Below are 15,519 nucleotides of genomic sequence, written 5' to 3'. Positions count from 1 at the left end.
CATTTCGGTACACTTTTGGCATAATGGTCGTTCCTCAAGTAGTTCTTGTGTAGTTGGAAAAGCAAGAGCCAATTCAAGTTTCCAAGAGTAAATTTTATACACATACACTTAGACTAGAGTATGATTTTTCTTTCAACTTTTAAACTAAAAAAAAAAAAAAAAAAAAAGGAAGGGAGAGAGGAGGTAAGGGTATAAGGGCCAAGTTAAGTTACAGCATAGGGTGTTGTCTAGAAGTGATTTTTAAAATATTTTCTAAAACTAATTTTGAGATTGAAATCAAAGTTTGTTGTAATGATGTTTTAAAATAAAATTTTGATTGAAGAAATATTATTTGAAAAAAAAAATTTATGTAATAATTAAAGCGTACAACTTAAAAGCTCTTAAGAAAGTAGAGCTTTAACTATATAAGTTTTGGCAGGAATGTCTAGTTTTGCTTTTGGATGTGTCAAAAAAAAAAAGCTTTGATGAGGTTAAAACTTTTTAATTAAAATTGTCAAAGTATCCCTTTAGTATTGTTGTAGGAACTGAAGTAGAACTTTATTTGTGGAGATTATGTGATAAAAAAAGCTTTAATTGAAAAGAGCTTTGTTGTTTAAAGCATTTGGGGGAAATGCTTAGGAGATTTGGCGATTTGAATTTAGGGGTAATTACACTAAACTCACCTGTGGTTTGGCTCGAAATCGCTTTGCCTACCCGTGGTTTTAAAAGTGTCACTTTACCCACCTGAGGTATGTTCCGTTTGTTTTCCGTAACTCACCTCTGTTAAAATGAAGGGTAAATAGGTATTTTTGCTCAAATTTTATATTTCTCTCCTCCCAAAACAAAAAATAGCACAAAAATGCAAGAGAAAGAAGATCAAAAAGTGGTATTTTTCTCTCTCTCCATTTTCTTTTTTATTTGATAAGTATCTCTCTCTCTCTCTCTCTCTCTCTCTCTCTCTCTCTCTCTCTCCATTCACATGAATCTTGAACATGAAGAACATACCCAAAAATCTGAAAAATTACAGGAAGTTGAACCCAAAAACAATATCCAACACAAGTTTAAACCCTGAGCTGACCGACTAGCCCAAAGCTTTTCCAAGAGCAAAATTCCTTTGCAAATGCAAAAGTGTTTTGGGGAAGTAAAAATAGTCAAAACCCCAAACACATTTCCAACAAAACCCAGAGCACAGATAACAAAATCTCAATTCAATGGCGAATTCACTGATTATCAAAACCTTAAATTCCATCAAAAGAAACCCAAAATTTTTCACAACATTCTCATCCCAATCCCAAATCAAAACTCGTCTCTTCACTTCCATTGCCAACGCCTAAGAGCCCCAATCTGAGNCTTTCATCTCTCTCTCTCTCTCTCTCTCTCTCTCTCTCTCTCTCTCTCTCTCTCTCTCTCTCTCTCTCTCTCTCTCTCTCTCTACGTCTTTCTTTCTTAATTTTCCTGAATCCCTTTTCTTGTTGCACCTCCGCTCCTTTTATAAACAATTTCCCCTTCCCTCCCTCCCTAGTTGTCCTGTTCCCAGCTTGATTTAGGGGATACTTGTCCCATCACCCCCTCAGTTCTGCCATTCTTTCATTATGAAATAAGACTTTGGGGGTGTTTTCACTATTCAAGCCAATCAATCAACATTTAATATAGAAAAGATTAAGTGAAAACATCTCATTAATGTAGAGGTGACTGCCCCAACAGTTCTTATCTTTTCATGGCATTTTCCGAGGTGAGCTTGATGGAAGGTGGCATCTCAGTCTAGAGGGGAATTGGTTGCCTGTGGTTCTTTGCGTATCTGATATCGGAAAGGTTTTGCTTATTAACTCGTTAGTGGACCCTGGTAATGATGGTTGGTCTAAACCTCCACGAGATCCACCCTAAGGAGTTATATTTCATTCCATAGGCCTCTTTACTCATATCCACACCTTTGGGCCAGGCCCATCTTTTAAAAAATGATCTGTTAGGCCCTTGGCTCTCGACCTGAGCTTATGCTCTTCCCCACTTAATATTAATATTGATATTAATTGATTTCCTAATTCACCCATCTACTCAAACAGTTCACTCCCCTCTCCCTTTCAAATTTGACTTGGTTGACGATTAACCGACAACAACTCTCACACTTTTTCTCATAACTTGGTGAGATCTCTTTCTCATTGATGATGGCTTCCTCAAATCAACAACTCTATTTGTGATAGATAGGTGAATTTTTCAAAATTAGGTTGTTAGGATCTTAGTGTGTTAGCATATTTTGCACCAAAGATTTCATGTAATTAAACACTTAATTGTCTTTTAATTTTTATTTTGTCTGACTATTTGTAATTGGGTTGAGGTTCAAGTGTTGAAGTTGGAATTATGCAAGGAAGATTTTTGGTCTAGCGAAAATGGAGATGTGTTCGATGAAATGGCACGTGATTCAGTCTTGAAAAGCTATTGGCTTGAGCAAAAATGTAAAAAATGAAAGTTGGAATTATCCTGCTGTTTCAACCTTTATCCACCATTTATATTAGTGGTTTTTCCACCTGATACCCTAGTTTTCCTCTTTGTAAATACTTTGGTGTATTGTGATTGTTTTGATTTCTTGTGATTGTGTTCAAGTTTATGGTAGTCCACGCATGGTAGTGTTAATTGACTAATCACTTAAACAAATGGGTTTTAAATTGTTCAATTAGCTTAAAACCAACATTTTATTCATTAAAACTTGGGACGTAAATCATAGTTGTATTTCTCAAAGCTTACAGTGTGTAAAAATTACTAGGCTAAATTTCACAAATCTCCCCTGAGGTTTGTGATAATACCAACTAGGTCCAAAAAATTCTAAAACCCATCCATTTGGTCCCTAAAAGATAATTTTGCCCTTAACTTTCATTCTCTTTCTCGATTATGTTCTGTCTCTGTTCCTCTCCCTCTCTCTCTCTGAGTTCTCTCACTCTGATCTTGCTCTAACCAGCAAAACCCACCGCCAAACAAACCTGTCGGTAGAAAGCCACCACCCAGCAGACTCATATCACCATGCCAGAAACTTACAATTAGGGAAGGGCGTGGCGATAAAGGTTGTAAAATGGGTATGATGGAGCAGATCAAGAGAGAAATCTCGGTGTGAAGATGGTACAACATCCAAACATAGTCGAGCTCCACGAAGTTATGGCAAGCAAATTCAAGATCTACTTCACCATGGAACTCATCTGTGGAGGCGAGTTGTTCTGGAGAAGAAGTGGCGAGAGTCTATTTCCAAAAACTCATCTCCTCCGCTGTTCTGCCAAAGCCATGGAGCCTACCACCGAGATCTCAAGCCAAAGAACTTGCTCTTAGACAAAGAAGGTAATTCATAAGTCATTGATTTCAGTCACAACTCTTTCACTGAGCATTTAAAACAAGATGGGTTGCTACACACAATGTGTGGCACACTGTGTTATGTGGCACCGAAGGTGATTGGAAAGAAAGGCTACGATGGTGCTAAAGCTCTCTGGGTGGTTCAAGTCTGATGGTTGTGGGTGTGGGACCTGTGGGTGATATGGGTTTGTTAGGAGGTGGTTTTCCTAGCCAGATGTGGGTGTAGGTGATATGGGTTTGCTGGGCAGTGGGTTTTCTAGGCGGCAGTGGGTGTGGGTGATATAAGTTTGTTTGGTGGTGGGTTTTCTAGCGATTGTGGGTGATATGGGTTTGTTCGGTAGTGGGCTTTGCCAGTTAGAGAAAGAGAACTCAGAGAAGAGAGAGGGAGAGGATTAGAGATAGAATAGAGAAAGCGAAAGAAAGTTAGAGACAAAATTGTCTTTTAAGGACTAATATAAAAAAAATTAAAAAAAAATAGTAAATACATTTGGCAAAATGGTGATTTAAATTGTTTATCAGAAAACGAGTGAAAATTAAAAAAAAAAAAAAAAAAAAAAAAAAAAAAAAGAAAAAAAAAAGAAAAAAAAAAGGAAATCAAAAGGATGAAAGGGACACACAAGGCTATAATTAAAACTTTTAGATTCACACGCTGTAATTGTTTTTCCTTTGGTTCACACAAGGATGAAAGAGACATGACATCAACGGGCTATATATATATATATATATATTTTTTTTTTTTGGTTAACAACGGGCTATGTATAGCTTTTATAAAGAATAGTTAACCAAGTTCACGTAACTTAATTAAAGTTTGTCAATTATTCTAAACATAACTTGTAATTGATAAAAATATTTTGTCCCTAAACTTTTAATAGTTCTTAAAAGTTTTTTTTTTAATTTTTTTTTAATTTTTTTTAAATAGTTCTTAAAGTTTCAGCCTTGGAAACTTCGATTTTCACATGAATAGTTTTACAAAAAATGAGTCAATATCGCTTTAATTTAACGAGTCAAACTTGTCAAGCCTTATTCAAAATTGAATGCAACTTTAATAAATTTAGGTATTGAATTTTAGCTATGCCTTCTTTTCCCCCCTTAAAATCCTCAAAATCTCTAGTAATGCAACTTCATTATTCATTTCATGATATTGGATCAAAAAATTGTTTCCTTCTAATCCTATAATATAGTTGTCATACTATGGTTTCAATTTACTTGAGTAATGATAAAGATTAATTGTTATAGAGCGGTTGAAGTTTTATTGTATTTATTAAAAAAAAATACATAGCTTTTGTACCTAGCTAGTTTAGAAATTAATAACTATCCCGACATAAGCATATAGACAATTAGGCAATCACCTAAAGCCCAAATGGAAAAATGCTCCCAAATTTTAACCAATAAATATATCTGTTTTTTAGCTTACGAGAGTGTGTATATATATATATATATATAATCAAAGAATCAATTGAAAAAAAAAAAAAAAAAAAAAAAAAAAACTTTTCATTGGATGTACTATATAGTTCATTTTCTCTGTGAGTAGAGTGTAAAACTCATTAATTTCCTAAGCTAAAAAATCTCTCTCTCTCTCTCCAAAGCAAACTAAAAGCAAAAGACCCAAAACAAAATTCAATCTTAAACCTCAATTTTCTTTTACTAATTATTGAGAAATTTCGCTGCTCTTTCCATTTTATAAGAAAAGTGGTTTTTGAACACTTCTTTCTAGTCGACTTTAGACCTTCGTACCTCCTTCTCTGTTGGGTATTCCCTTTAGTTTGCCTTCTTTTATTCTTGGTTGTTAGTGGTAGATACTAGATAGGACACACTTGTGATCCATACATTTTGATAAGAAACGGGTGGGCACGTGGGTATTGGCCCTATTGGGTAGCATAGGTTTTATTTATTTTTAATTAAAATTTTAGCTTCAATTTCTTTATTATTACTATACTTCATTATATAGTTATATACACTCCTACACAGGTGGTTTATCTCCAAACTTTTATATATACTTCTTTGATTTTCTTAGTATATAAATATTATAGTTGTTCAAAAATAATTTACTTTTGTGAAAAAAAATCAAATTAATATATAATCAATTATTTCTTATATATAAATAGATCAAGCTATATTTTCAATTTATAGTGGCTTTGAACAGTTTAAAAAATATGAAATTTTTTTTGTTTTTATTTAATTTTAAAAAATTAAAACTACTAAACAGTGATAATAGTTTGAAAAGTATTGTTTATAATATCTTGAATTTTATTTCGAACATGATATCTATTATAATATTGATGGCTTATATTTATTGATAAATTTTTATCTAAGATCGATTATGTCGTTCATTCTATAAAAAAAATGGATTAACCATATTATCATTTTAAAATGGAAATGCTAGGGGAACTTGAATGCATTTGATTAATAATGTTGTAACCAAATCATACCCTAGTGTTACCATTCCATGCATTTCAAAAGCTTGTTTGTCAAAGGTTCACAACCTATAACTGAATTTGATTTGTTAAATTTTTTTTACTATTATTTTTATTATTATTATTTTTTTTAAATTTAGTCCCAAAAAAAGGGTTTGCAGGCTTACTCTCTTTTTCCCCCAATAAATCAAAGACAACTTATTAATAAAATCATAAAAGTGATCATATATGTATATCAAAAAAATAATTATCATATATGAATATTGCCCACGTCTTAACACTCAAAATAAACAAACTAAGATAAGGATTATGAGAATGTTAGCACTACTCAATGTTGCAAAATCTGAAGTATACATGCAAGAATACAAACTGAGCCCCACAGGAGATTTGGTCCTCTTGAAGTGAATAATTTCAACTATGTTAGAAAAAAGAAATGGTGGACTTATGTTACAAGCCCATGAAGGAGAATTGTGTGGAAGGGAGTTGGATCCACAGTGCTTTAGTGGTAATGGGCCTTTTTCGAGTTAGTCCATTTGCAACACTCATTCTGTACAATTGACAAATAAAAAGCCTTTAGCATTTATCCCTATTCAAAAATTTCCTCAGCAACTAAATAATTAATTCTGGGAATTTTTTTTATCCAGCAAAAAAAAAAAAAAAAAAAAAAAAAGGTCCCTTGTGAGGAAATTTTCAGCAACTTTGTCAGTATAATCTTTTCTCAAGCGAACTACTTTATACTATTTATGTCATTGGGCCAGCAATAGAAATTGGGCTTAGAATATATGATCTGTAATAATGTAGACATCTGAACCGACCCAACAAACCCGACCCGACCCGGAAAAACGCCAGCTGCAGACCCAATAAAAAACACACACACACACGGACACAGTAAGCGACCCAGTGACAGTGAGTTTGATTTTCCCTTCCAGCACAAAAAGGAACTGCGCGCATGTTCTGTGTCAAAGATGAAGCAAGTTAATCAAAAGTGTATGTTTATTGATCTTATCTCCTTCATTGTTCTTTGTACTTTTAGTATTTGGGTTCAAGTTGAAATCTTTGTTTTTTTGTTTCTCGTTTTGGTGGTGAAATATGGATTTTAGAGTACTGTTTTTGTTCGGTTTTCAAAACAGTCAGATTCCTTGCTTTGTTCTAATTACAATTTTAGTCGTTCGTATACTATATACAGATGCTGGTATATCTGGAACTTTTGGGAAGAAATGCTGAATATAGGACTACGAATTCAAAGATTGTCACTAAGTGAACCACATGTCGCACTTGGCTATTCAAGAGCTGTCAGTGGTAGCTTCTGATCTCACAGAATTCCTTTTCCAATGTGAATTTCTTTTCCAATGTCAAAGAAATTTTAAAGATACCCCATTTTAGAGCCTGACCATCTTTCAGTATCCTAATGTCTACCTATGGTGGAAGTGGCTCATAGCCTCACTTTAATTATAAATGCTAATGTCTGTCGTTGTCCCAATTTGAGGTCATGTAGTTTTGCTCAAAATGGATTAAGATTGCTCATGGAGTTTGTTCCAATTATATATATTATTCTTCTTTTTTCAAAAAACTTTCAATTGCCTTCAGGTCCTCTGGAAAGGGATCGGCTACCTTTTTCTGAAGGACTTTTTCTCTGGCATTTACTGGTATTTCCTTCATTTTGCAAGCTGGTACTTATTATGAACTGTAATAGCGGATTTTTTTTAATGCTTGATTGATTTAAATTTGTAGATTTCCCTGTTATTAATTTTCTTGCTGACCTATGAAAATATACATTCACAGGCTATTATGATGCCTTTTAATCTTCATGTACAGGTATTCTTGTATTTATGGATGGGTATGTGAATATAGCAATGGAGCAAACAGAAGAATGAGTTTAAAATGGCAATAAAAAAAAAGTATGGTGATGCTTTCAGTTGCAAAACAACGGTAATTTAAAGGTTGGTTTGTTATTTTATTACTATTATTCAACTTTCCTTTTTTGGGTCCATACTATATTTTACTGGACAGGTCATGATTAGGATAATCTCTTTTGATGCAGTTCTCTACATTAGTATAAGTCATGTAGATCATCTGTAGTCATGCTTTTAATGTAAGACAATGTGGATTTTGGAAATGATCTCCAATGGCATGAGCTATCAAATGTTTGATTTGAAGAGAGATGCCTTATTGCTATTGTGATCAATGGTATCATTGATTTAACAGTATAATCAATTATTATGATTATGATTGTTGAGTTGGTGGCTTGATTTTGTTTAAGCAATGTGGCTGTGTACTTGGTTTCAAATAGTGTGCACCACATCACTTGTACTCTACACAATGATTAGCCAACCTTATTGGTTCATGCGGCAAACATAAAATTTTACATATGCAGTCTTGTTAATTGATGTAAGTTGAAAAATAGAGTTCAAGCCGTGCTTTGTTTGAGAGAAATTTTAGATTTCTCTTGTCATGTGCTTATGGTGAAAGCCCTCTTTGGGTGTATTGGGTTTGTGATATTGCCTTTGTTCTATCTTTGTAATCTCCCTATTTTGTTGGTGAAACTTCTCCTTGACACCACCCATGGATGTAAGCCTATGGCCGAACCACGTAAATCTTTGTGTTCTTTGTGTGATTGTCTTTTCTGTTTTTCTATTTCTATTTTGCATAAACCCATTATCATTTGGTTACACACAACAAATAAGTACCAATGCTTCCATTTTTGATGACTCCTTCTTAATAGATAAATTTATACATTGAAGCTTGATGCATAACTTTTAGAGGCATCTTTTGTTTCTGCTGGTGTTCGACTAGTGTGAATTTGTTTTGAGTTGGTTTTAGTTTCTAGAAAACTGCTTTGCATTGTACTTAAATTTAATTCAAATTTTACTTGAACCAAGAAAAGCAAAATGATTGGTTGGTTGCCAGTGCTTTAGCTTGCTGTGAAATTTTTGTGAGAAGGTGGAGGCCCTTTTTCTTATTTTGAAATTTAATCTTTTTTTTTTTTTTAATTTTTTTTTTTTTAGGGAAAATGGTTTTGGAAATCAAATTTGGTTTTACATTCAAGGCTTGGGAAGAATGATTTGAGAATGTTTTATTATAGGTGAATCTGAGTAGCTTTTGACTACTTCCCCTCAAACTGTCTTCAAACCTAAAGTTAGTTGATGGTACCTTTAGTTATCATTAGTAATCACCTCTTCAATAGTGATGTCTATTTTTTATGGTTAAATATCATAGTCCACCATAAAATATCTAGTAGAAAAGATATTTTTTATGCCCATTAGTCAAAACAAGTCTTTATTTATCTTATATCAAGAAGTTACTTTCTTTGTAACAAATGGAAATTTAAAGAATTTGAAATATTGATTCATATTCAATTGCTTGAGAAGTGTACAATATACTTATTTTGGTGGTTGAATATTCTTTATCAAACAATGAGATTGTTGCAAATAATTTATCAATCTTCAAATTTTCAACTTAAGGATATATTTATATTTTTGAGAGAGAAGCTTTCCTGTTAGGCAACTTGTGACTTCCATGCTATAGGGGCCAAGCTAAATTAAAGCCTAGATGTTTGTCGTGATTCATGATTCTCTCTTCTTCTTCTTTTTTTCTCTTTTTTCCTCCCTCATTCAAATTAGAAGCAAGCTATCCATAAAAAAAAAATGGAAGCAAGTTAAAATGTTTATAGGTGTTAAATAATGTCGTATATAGGGACAATTTATGGAAAATAAAAAATTAATAGCCTCTTACTCTTATCTTATCTATTTTCACATACATAGAGTTTTATTGCAGACTACTCTACAGCCTGTTTTGTAATTATCTATATATATATATATATATAATTAAAGTCAAAGCTGATAGAAAATTCAATTAGATTTCAAATTGGATTCCAATTTTGCGTCATGTGTCCTATTTAAGTTTTATTTTTATTTTTTTTAAGTGAATTAATACTGTACAAAAGACTAAAAATTTAACATAAATAAACCACGAAAACCCCAGTAAACAAAGAAAGTAAGAAGAAATAGTAAACTCAAGTGTATATCCAAAAAAAAAAAAAAAAAACTGTAAAAAAGAGAGAGAGAGAGAAAGAGAGAGTAAAACTCATCAATGACTCAAAAATATATAACTATTATACCAGGTATAATTTGAACCCATATATGTATGTAATTGTTATTATTTTTAACTGTACCGTGAATATATACCAGTTATACACTAATAATGTATAAATTTATTTTCTCCACTTTACAAAAATCACCCATTGATATAGGTCACTTCCACAAAATTTAACGTAATCAATCATGTTGTAACCAAATTAAACACTTGTGCTACCATTCAATATGGGATAGAATTCTTACTAGTTAGTACTAATGTGAGTGCCTTTTAATTGATATTCGGTATTTTGTTATTCCTAAAACTAGACAAGGTATTAGTGTCTTACTGTTCTTACTGTTGTAAAACTTTTGTGCTTGGAAAATGAGTTTTGTAATTTCTTTTCATTGGTTGAAGTTTTCTATTATGCTTTCTATAGAGTGAAGACTTCAACGTTCGGAGTCAAGTATATTATTGACATTAAGTGAGTGAAACATCTTACGTTGCAAATAAATTATAACTATTAGTATACTGTATATTGGCATGTTGAGCAGAGAAGAAAGTTGTGCTCGAACTATGGTCTAGGTTTTGCATGCCTCTCTGAGAGAAGTTGTTTACTTGGAGTTTTAAAACTAAGTTGGAGTAAATTCTCTTAGTCTTATTTGATGGCTAGTCCATTCATTTTAGTACATCATATTTTTTTTCACCTTTTATGAGATGATATTGCTTAGACCAATTGGAGTTTATTTGTGAAGTTTATTAATAATTAGTTAATTTAACTTTTTCTATGTTATTGTTCTATCATTAGGGAGAGAAAGATCAGATTTTAGATAGGCAAAATGAGTGGAGGTGGAGAGAAAGGATCAACAACTAGGAAACCCCTGGAGATTTCCTCAAATCAATTTGTGGGCGACCTGTTGTTGTTAAACTAAATTCTGGAGTAGATTATCGAGGTCAGTCTCCCTATTTCTTACTTGTGAAGTAGTGTTTCTAATCTCTGTTTGTGTATGTGTGGCTAGTTCTTGATGGAAGCATAATTTGCCTTGTAGCAAACAATCTTCCCATTGAGGGATTCTTGATAACTCCAATTCTACAGGAAATCTCTTTGTCTTTTTCTTTTTTCTTTTCTTTTTTTTAATACGGACTGGCCAGTTAATATTTTAAATTTTTCTACATAAAAATGAAAGAGTTTGGTCACTTTTCTCATTTGAGAGTGGTGTTTTATGTTTTATTTTTCATATGTAGTTATAATGACCACCTTTTTTTTAATATTTCAATTATTCTCTCTCTGACTGGTATCTCCTTCAATATTTCTTTTCTTTGGAAAGAAATTGCTGCCTTTCTCTAAGTACTTCTTCTTAGGCATTGACTGGTACCTCCTTCATTTTGCAAGCTGTAATTATTTTGAATTTTTACAGCTTTGAATGCATGGTTGATTTTAAATTTATCAATTTCCCCACTATTGACACAATTACCATCTATCACATAGTTTACATATAGAGGAGGTATCCTTCCCTTATATATACTGCATAACTTGGTCCTTATTGTTTATCATATATACACAATATATTGATTACTGATTTTATTAGGTACATTATTTAAAGATTGTTTATCAGATATCCACAAATTTGTAAAAGGAAATTTTTGGCTAGTCTTTTGGTATATGGTACCTCTCTTTAAGATCTCCATGGTAGGCAAATGAAATTGGGTTATTGGAAGGGGAAGAAAAGGGAAAAAAACCCTAGGGTTGGGGGTTGATGCAGGAGTATACACTACATGGATGATGATGACATGGCATATTGAAGTGGCACGAGGCTTGGCTTGGCTTGGCTTGTGACATGACATGACACTTGAAATTTGGCCATTAGGCATGGCTGGCCTTGTGCTATGTCACTTACTCGTGCCTCGTCACCTTGCCATGTCATCATCATCCATGTTTCGTGATATATTCCTGCATCAAGGGGGAGGCTAGGTTTATACAGTGGTGATAAGTAATTAAATTTTATTCATTGATTTGTGTCTAACCCCACTTTTGCTTCTCAATAATAATAATAATAATTTCTGTCGAATGATAGAATATATTGCTAATGGGTTGAATCAGACCTCTAGTGATGGTTGGTGTGCCCTACTTTGTTTAGTTCTGCATGCACCATGAAAAGATGCACTCAGGCTATTATGATGCCTTTAAATGTTCATGTGTAGGTATTCTTGCATGTCTAGATGGGTATATGAATATACTCAGGCTATTATGATGCCTTTAAATGTTCATGTGTAGGTATTCTTGCATGTCTAGATGGGTATATGAATATAGCAATGGAGCAAACAGAAGAATACGTCAATGGGCAGTTGAAAAATAAGTATGGTATTGCCTTCATCCTTGGAAACGATGGTACTTTAAAGGATGACTTGTTATTTTAGTGTTATTATTCAATTTTCTTTTTTTGCCCCGTATCAATGATTGGGTTATCTCCTTTCATGCAGTTCTCTATGTTAGTCCATCGAAGAGGACATTGGCAGATCGGGCTTAGTTTTGATGTTTACCAATTCATGTAGATCATTAGCAGTCATAATATAATTTGGATTTGGAAATGAGGATGAAAGAGGTACTCCAACTTGGAAAAATGAAACTTTTGTTATCTATTTTGTGATGGAATGAGGTGTTAGATGTTTGATTTGAAGAGTGATGAATGGTTGTCATTGCCTAAAAAATATAATTGATAATCATTAATGATCATGATATCATAGCCTTGCTTACTAGATTTAGATCTTAAGGGTGCGCAACCCATGCCGTAACCCAAACCCAAGATTTGAGACACTATCAATTGTAAAAAGAGTGTTGGGATAGAATGGCCTATAATTTAGTCTAGCGGGCTGGTTTTGTAATTGGATTGGACCTGTTTTCATCTCTATATATCTTTCTAGAAGTATTATTTAGGGCATAAAAATTACACGTCCGGATCCAGTCCAAAATCCATCTTCTTCATGTCGGTCCTACTTTTTATTTTTTATTTTTAAATTCTGTGGTGGCAGGTGTCCTGCTGCTTCTAATAATTGGACCTCCTACTTTAGAAATAGAAAGAAACCCATCTCCATTATATGCAAGCGTTGGTCCTACTTGTTCTAACTTTTAGTAATTTTCAAGGAAAAACAGCAGCATTAGGAGAGAGAAAAGAAAAGGAAAAGACATTGAAACTTCCCTTTTCACATGAACAATTCTAAGGAAAATATATTATTGCTTTATAGATATGAAAGGTTTGAACATGCTTCGTGATGATTGCTTTTTAGAAAAGAGAACAAAGCTGCCGTGTGTATGCGCCACAATCAAAACAATTCATTTTACAGCAAAGAATATCCATTTATGATATCATCTAATTGGGTTCTTAAATATTCATTATTCCTTTTAAGTGGAAAAATATTTCAAATAATTTCTCTTTTAAATCATCAATTTTCTAATGAAGACCAAGTATTCTTTTTCAAAGATACCCTCGAAGCCACTCCAAGAACCTATTTGAGATGCCTGCCAGTCTGCCACTTGAGATTTCTTTATGAGCTGAGATACTGCTATGCAACCCATGTGAATATCAAGATAAATTCACCTATTGGACACCTCTTTGCTTATAATTTTTTTTTTTTTAAAAAGAACCACCGGTCCACCATAATCATCCAAAAGTAAAATTCACCATATTGTTTTTGAATTCAGTGAATTAATGTTACATATTTTGAAAACTCCTCATTTGATTTGTTTCTCAAAAAAAAAAAAAAATTCTAGCTTTGAGAGTTACGTGCAAGAAGCACTTTGTCAATATGAATTTTACTTGTAGAAACTAGAAAGGCTAGGATTGAAGCACAAATTAGAGCGATTGAAGCTGGCCCATGAATAAACAATTACTTCTTCCATGAACAAACATTTCACCACAACTTGCATATTTGTCAATTTGTGATTGGATTTCATTATTTACACAAAAAGCCACCATTGATAATGGTAAAAAAAATACTTTAAATGACCACTTGACACATGTTCAAAACATACACGCTAGACTCCCAAACAGGACAAAAATGAATTGCAGAAGTCCTTTATGACTTGTAGAAAACTAAAAAAATTTCTTTGCTTTGAGGTTAAAGATTCATCCATGCCTGTAAAAATCAATACCAGGAAACCATAAGCAATCAATTAGGAAAGTTCACAATCCACTCAACCAGACTCTTCACTTAAGATTATAACACATTGTTTAAATGAATCCTCCATAATGTTACAAAGGATCAAACTTAAAAGAATGTGAAACTATAATGTTGAAATTGTTTAATTTAAACTAAAAGACTAAATTGATACCAATATAGATTTGGGAACCAAGTGTGGACTTGTATAAATTACAAGCAGGGAAACAAAGCATAAAATAAATGGACTTGTTTTGTTATTAAAAAAAAAAAAAACTCTTTACTAGGAATAAAAGAAACATGGTTGATCTTCTTAAAGACCTGGGGTCTTAAAAAAAATATTTGAAAACAATTTTTTTTTAATATTTAGTAATCCAAGCTTCTTTCGGTGAGTTGTGGACCTGCTTGTTCTATCAATTGATAATTATTGGTCCTAATCATTTTGAGGTAAAGAAAGAACAATTAGGAGAGAGAAAAAGAAAAAGACATGGAAACGCCCTCCAAACTTCACTTTTCATATGAACAATTCCACAGAAAATATTAGTCAATACATGGAAATACCGTGGTTGCTTCATTAATTTAAAAGTAAATACAAGTCAAGTCATCAAAATTTAAAATGGAACTTAAATTTTACGACAATATTTTAAGGCATATTAATCAAATATTGCATTAGTCAGTTGACACAAATAATGTGAAGACAAACTAATATTTGAAGAGCAAAAATTAATAATCACTATAGCGAAAGTTAAGAAAGAAATTATTGTCATTCAGATGTTTATCTAGCCCCACCAAGTCGTCTATTTCTCACAGAAATTGAGTGAGGTAGCAATGTTAGAAAGAAAGGGAATGAGATAGCACATGTTTTAGCAAGATATGCACGACAGTAGATGATTTTCATTATTGGCTAAAACTAGAAGAGACCCTCCAATGGTTGAAAACTAATCCAAAAGTATATAATTTAAGTAGAGTTCTAATAAAACGTATGCTAATTTTCTTTCTAAAAAAAAAAAATCACTCTCCAGATTTTAAAGGACTTATATAATATCAAGACCTTAGGTAGATTTTGGTTAATTCTCCATCTATTGATGAATTCCCACCTGAACAATGTCATTCACATTAAATTGCAAGATAAGTGTACAATTATTTATTTTGGTACTTGAGTACATAAGATTGTTAAAGAATTTCTCAAAAAAATCTTCAATTTTTTAGGTTTTTAAATTTTCACTTCATAAAAAAAAAAATTAAATGGAATTGTTAGGTTCTAAGGTCTTAGGATTTTATGTATTTAGACTATAATTTGTAATGTTGGCAAACCATGATCAAAACATTGTATTTAGTTTTATTAGACTTGCTCAAAGTTGGTTTAATATTGTAAAGTTGGAATCGAGTGGCTGCAGAAGTACTTGGGACTTTCGGCCTGGCTCGATCATCGAAAAATAGAATTCGATCGATCGAAAATTCGCACAGGTTGAATTTTCTGCAGAATTTCCAACTCAGCCCTACTTCATTAAACGTTTAGGGTTTTATGTTTTTACCTTAGGTATATTAAACAAAAACCCTAGCACGT

The 15,519-nt window shown here is 32.6% G+C and overlaps 1 pseudogene; it reads left to right on the top strand.

Moving 5' to 3' along the window:
* Positions 1–10,608: 10,608 nt before the first annotated feature.
* On the top strand, positions 10,609–12,534 carry LOC111989205 (uncharacterized; annotated as a pseudogene).
* Positions 12,535–15,519: the final 2,985 nt, after the last annotated feature.

The sequence above is a fragment of the Quercus suber genome, unplaced genomic scaffold (assembly GCF_002906115.3).
Source record: "Quercus suber isolate HL8 unplaced genomic scaffold, Cork oak 2.0 scaffold_38, whole genome shotgun sequence".
Taxonomy (NCBI): Eukaryota; Viridiplantae; Streptophyta; class Magnoliopsida; order Fagales; family Fagaceae; genus Quercus; species Quercus suber.
Note: the sequence above shows the minus strand (reverse complement) of the source record. Positions and strands in the feature narration are given on the sequence as shown.